Source organism: Branchiostoma belcheri, unplaced genomic scaffold (genome assembly GCF_001625305.1).
Source record: "Branchiostoma belcheri isolate BF01 breed outbred unplaced genomic scaffold, Haploidv18h27 scaffold169, whole genome shotgun sequence".
NCBI lineage: Eukaryota > Metazoa > Chordata > Leptocardii > Amphioxiformes > Branchiostomatidae > Branchiostoma > Branchiostoma belcheri.
The window spans coordinates 335812-341723 of record NW_017803146.1 but is presented as its reverse complement, the minus strand read 5'-3'; the positions used below and the strand labels follow the sequence as shown (position 1 = coordinate 341723).

Here is a 5912-nt window from a genome sequence, read left to right as displayed (position 1 = left end):
AAGTTGACACAGCATATTCGTAACATTTTATTGCCAGAAAAAAACCTTTGTTATACTACAAGTAGACTAATAGTTATGGATCCATGCCAAGTTAGCATGGTGAACAGATTAACCTTATAATCAGCACCATGGACAGGAACAGTACGTTTTTGTTGAAATATTGTACAGTAATTGATTAATGTGATTTGCCCACAATCATGCCTACATTTGTATAATATGAAGTTTAAATATTCTTACAATTCAGACAAAGACAGACCCAAAAGAAAAACTTTGACCGTCAACTAGGAACATCCTTGTCAGCAAAAAATGTCCCCAACAAAATGTCCACAGCTGTTGCAAGTTGCATTATTTGTAGAGAGAAAAACCTTTGTTGTGCTACTTGTTGAAATCTATGCATGTACATTGTACAGACATACTAAGGCCACACCAATTTAATTTGTTGTTTCTCAGATTCGCCTCTTCATTTTTTTCTGATTTGCAACAAAAAGAGAAAGATTCTGGTTCTGAATCAACCAAATATGCTCATATTTTGCCCACAACAGTTGAGGAAAGTCCTTTTCTTCCTAGAGGTCACAGTTTTTTCCATCTATCAATGTAGTGGTTTGATATTAAAGTTCAAAATTCATCATTTAAATAGATGTATTAACCCACCCTTTTGTGTTGACTTCATGGCTCCTATCTAAGCATTTGGGGCTATAATTATAGGATGCCTAGACCTGTTTTTATTTTTCTATTTTTCTGCCCTGTTGCTTCATATTTTGCTGAAAAAATCCGAGAACCAACAAATTAAATTGGTGTGGCCTAAACTCCTCTTCTTCTTCTGTCTATAACTTCTGTCCTGAAAATCTCATTTAAAAGCCCTTAAGAAGCCCTTAAGAAGACTTGTCGTGAGTAATGTGTAGAGAGGAGATCCGTGTAAATCAGTGTTTGAATGATTCAAGACGTGTCACAAGTAATGTTCCCGGTTCTTCTTGACTTACTGACAGTCTCACACCCTGAGGATTTCAAACATCCTAAAACGTCGCCGGCTCTGACACAAGTCATAACTCAAGACTTAAACTGCAGTGGTGACTGATGGACAGGGTTTAAGTGCCAATTTATGGACAAACTTAAGATTCTGAAGATTGCTTATCTAGATAATATAGTAAGAAGAAATTATACGAGTGCCAAAATATTGTATAACCGTTAGGCTACACCAATTTAATTTCTTGGTTAACGGATTCGCCCGCTTAAAAAATAAAAATTTAGAATCAACTGCAAAATGCTCATATTTTGCCTGGAACAGTTGAAAACACTCCTTTTCTTCCTAGTTGTTACAGTTATTCCATCTTTCAATGCAATGGTATCATTTAAAGTTCAAAATTCATTGTTTAAATTTTGAACCAGCCTGGTGTGTTGACTTCATGGCTGCTATCGTACTATTTTGGGCCATAATAGGAGGCCTAGGCTTGTTACCTTCGCCAAGAAGGTTATGTTTTCAGTAGCGTTTGTCTGTGTGTGTGTTTGTGGGTTTGTGGTTTAGCAAGATAACTCGAGAAGCAGTGGATGGATTGGAATGAAACTTGATAGGTGGGTAGGTCTTCATGAGACCTAGAAATGATTAGATTTTGGGCCCCCTGGCGGCTTTCCTAGGTACTGCAGCTGAACTTCCGGTTTTGATATCTCATGTTCTGGACATGCTAGGGTCACGAATTTTGGTTGGTAGATAGCTTTGGGGGTAGGAAGAAGTGACATGAGATTGGGTCCCCTAGCGCCTTGTTCTGGAACTGCAGGAGCATTTGTTGAAAAAAATTTGAAGGACGATAACTCAAGATCCGGTTGACGTATTGTCGTGATTTTTGGCATGTATGTAGTTGAAGTGATGCTTGACATAATCAGATGGCAATTATGCAAATCAGGAGCTAATTTGCATAATTAATGAGGAAATTCTATAAATCTGCTTTGTTCGGTAATAGAACTATTAAACACTTGTGACATCTACTTGAGAACGAGAAAAACATCTGAGGATATAGATTATGTAAATGAGAACCTAATTTGCATAATTAATGGCAAATTCTTATAATTCCATAGTTGTCACTGCTGCACCCAATTTCATACTTTCCACATTTGGAAGTGAAGTGAAGTGAAGTGAAGATCAATAAACATAATTTATTCAAATCATGACCTCATTTGCATAATTTATGAGGAAGTGCTATAATAGCCTTTTTGTTATGATAAGGCTGTCATTGGATGGAGAATATGATCAACTGATATAATCCATGCAAATGAGGCTCTTATTTACAAAATAAATGATTAAAATTGTATAATTTGTCACCCGCAAGAGTTAACACCATTTGGCGAAGGTATGAGATCGTGGAACTCTTGTTTTTATTTTTTTGCGTTTGCGACCGCTAACGGTCGCAAACGCAATCAGACGACTCGGAACCTTGGACCGATCCTTGGACAATGTTGGATCCTTCGTTCGTTCAACGGACTATGCCATAGCCTTGCTCCTATTCCTACAGTCCTTTCCTGGTCTCATATGCTCGAATCGCTAAAACTGTGCTACAATAATATAAAAAGCTCACACAGCAATAAGTCTGACAAAGGGATACATTTTATAATATGATTTCACGTTAAAATGTTGCTGACGCGAGTCATAAACTGGCAAAAAAACACGCACTGTTCGTCTGGCCATATATTATGTTAATTGCCTGCAGCAACGCCTATGCTCGCCAGGGGACATAATGTACTGGTATGTGTGAGCGCAAGGAACCTCCTTGGTGTGCGTAATCGCGGATATATCCGGGATCGCTGACTCGCAGTACATGCCCTGTGTGCGGGTCCCGGATAAACTGTACATGTACAGTATTCGGAATGGCGGTATTTCCCGGGCAAAAACATAGCGGCGCTGCAGCGCGACCGATCAGTCAAACCCGGAAGTCAGTCAAAGACGGTGAAAAAGGTCAGGGGTCAAATAGCATTACATCATCACAATTCCTTGCAGCTGTCGTGTGCCGAGCTTTCTATTTGTTTTTAGGGTCTTTTCGGCGATAAAGTTCTGATTTTACTTGCGAAATGTCCGGATTTACGCTGAAATACGTGCTTGGGGACCTTGATAGTATTAATTTTAGGGAAATTTATCCTTCTCTCGGCGAGGATTCTCCAGAAAGTACCGACGTTGTGGGGAGCACACGGAACAAAATTATCGCCCTGATGGGAATTTTTACTTAGTACGTAGGAGTTTGAGAACTTGGTATCCGCCGCGGAGTCGACAGTGGTCCGCGATTTTGCAAACGAGGTAGACGTAGTAGGCGAGAAGTATGATGCACCTTATTTTAGAGCTCCATAAAGGAGAATACCGTCCTTGTAATATATTAGCGTTTCAGCTAAATAGTCAGTTCAGCACCCAGGGCAGTCTGTAGTCATAAAATTCACCAGTAGTAATACGGTCTCCATTCCTTTTATTCAATGAAAGTATTTTTATGTTGTCAGAATTTGCCAGGAACTGTATATTCCAAGTGGAAGTGATTTTGTGTGTACTTGAGTGAATTGTATTGAAACCATTGTGGAAAATGTGTATTTTATTAAAATAAAATCTAAACTAAACTACCTACATGCCAATAGTAAAAATCCCTTCATACTAACACACAAAATGTATATGCGTATGTAGGGGAGCTAGATTTCAATCAAAGGTCATATCATCACTTCAAAGAAAAAGCACATTTGCTGCATACGATTTTGTTGTGCAAAAATACCACACCAGCAAACGCCTGCTTTTTTGAAAGCACTTATTTATTTTTTTTCGCCCGCCTGCTCCATTATTTTTCTAGAAAAATCCATTAACCAAGAAATTAAATTGGTGTGGCCTTAGTCTAAGAGAACTTACACAAGAAAAACAATTAGTCAAGCAACTGGATATGATTTTGAAAACTGTCAGATGTTTCAAGTAGCATCCACTACTTTTCGTCAATCACTTGTGTGTCTTATTACCTGGATGTCTTAACCTTCATTGACTTATCCTTAGAGAAAGTACTGTATTTCTTACCACTGTTTGAATGAATGAAACTAAACATATTGAAAATCTTGACATGTTGTTGTTAGTTTTATTTTCACAGTTGTGACTCTTTACCATGAAATCGAGATACCGCAAATATGTGTTTTAAAATTTGACTGCTCAGAAAACAAAACCAATGGCAAAAACCTGACTTATCGTGACAGTGAAATAAAACAACAGTGAATGTATACATGAGTACAAGTACCAAATATAAAGAAAGAAAAGAAAGTGATCTCGATCCAGTTTAGCTCATTGAAGACCTAATCTTCCACTGGTCGTGACAGAGAAGACAGACGCTATGTACAGTATTTACAGGTCCATTTTACCGGGGAAATTCCCCTAGCTCTTTTCGACAAGCACAATGAACAGTGGACCACGGCTTAACGTCCCGTCCAAAGGACTGCGACCCTAAACAGTAGCATGCATGTCGGGTGAGCGACATCAGCCGGGATTCGAACTCCCAACTTCTTACCTAGTCTAGAGGCAGGATCGCTAACCACTGGACTACGCACACTTCTCCAATAATATTGCATAATTGTACATGTATAACCGTTAGAGAACAAACACTACAAAACAGTTATAATTACTCAAGCAGCTAGATTCACATTCCACAAAAAAACTGTGGAATAAACTACGGCGAAAATAAATGCATTTTTTACAGTAATTGGAAGTATACCACACCACCCCCGTCCCCCTTTGTTATACATGTAGGTGGGCAACATCCATTCAAAGTAAATACTGCCCAAACTGTACACTTTATCATATTATGGCCCATTAAAGAAGGAAATGCCAGGCTCATGTGCTGCCTTACAGATAAATCCTCGGACTGCCAAACGCCCCCTCGGGCGTTGTAAGAAGCACAGGCAATGATCCGAATGGCCTTTTGTCTTTTCCTTATCACCAAGTGAACTTGGATGTTATAAATTCATAAAAGGTGTATTCTGTCCAGAGTATATGTGTCTCTGTTAACGTTGTTAAAATAGAAATGTATCTCGACATATTTTCATTATCGAAGCAGAGTACTGTACACATGTACTTCACTTTATGTTCACTGTAGCAAAATTCCACGGTCTGAGAAAAATAGATATGTTCGTGGAACTATTATATGATAATGAAAAAAATGGATTTTTCAAAAGATTCAATATGTCAGCAGGATGAAAATCATACTTACTACAATGCTGAACTTTATTCTAACACAAAGGGCACACAAGGATCGAATTTTCAACGACCACTGTCGCCTTCGTCAGGATAAGTAATGACCAATCACTTCGGAATGTAAAATTGCAAGAGTTACAGATTACCTGTATCTGACTATATCTGTATAGCCGGTATAACTGCCTTTCAGCGTAACACACCAGCTTCGCAGACACGCGGCGCGGCGGCAGCTGACTACATTACACCGACTTGTTAACCTAAACCTTGAACATCTTACTCTAAACATTGTTTAATTTAGCTATCTAATGACAATGCCCCTACTGTACTTGGTGACACCAACACAGATTAGTTTCCAAGCAATTTCATACTTTAACTTTTATGCTTAGTTCTGTTTTTAATTCATTCTTGATTTTCTTTGATGGGCTACGAATACTGTACCCCCTCCTAGGACATTTCAAGTGTGATAGCCCAAGCTTCAACTTCTAATCTATTCCATTTCATCAAGAGGCTATTTTGCTATCATTCCTTGTAATTAAAACAACCTTTTCCACTCCTCTGCCATTATTTGGCTATTATTTTCTTTTTATGAAGACTATATTTGACTGCTATGCATTTAAATCAGGCTTTGCATGGCTTACCAGCGTACTGTGACAAACGATGGCCTGCTATCTCTGAGATACAGGCAGCCAGCCCAGCATTTCGCACTGACAAAATAGCCGCC

At 38.7% G+C, this 5912-nt stretch overlaps 1 protein-coding gene and 1 pseudogene across 6 annotated transcripts in view; one reads left to right on the top strand and one right to left on the bottom strand.

The window, feature by feature from the left end:
- LOC109466534 (tetratricopeptide repeat protein 14-like) overlaps window positions 1–5912 on the bottom strand; it is a 41620-nt gene that overhangs the window by 6344 nt on the left and 29364 nt on the right. The gene's annotated exons all lie outside the window — the stretch shown is intronic.
- Window positions 1–5912, top strand: part of LOC109466536 — a 27769-nt pseudogene that overhangs the window by 14353 nt on the left and 7504 nt on the right.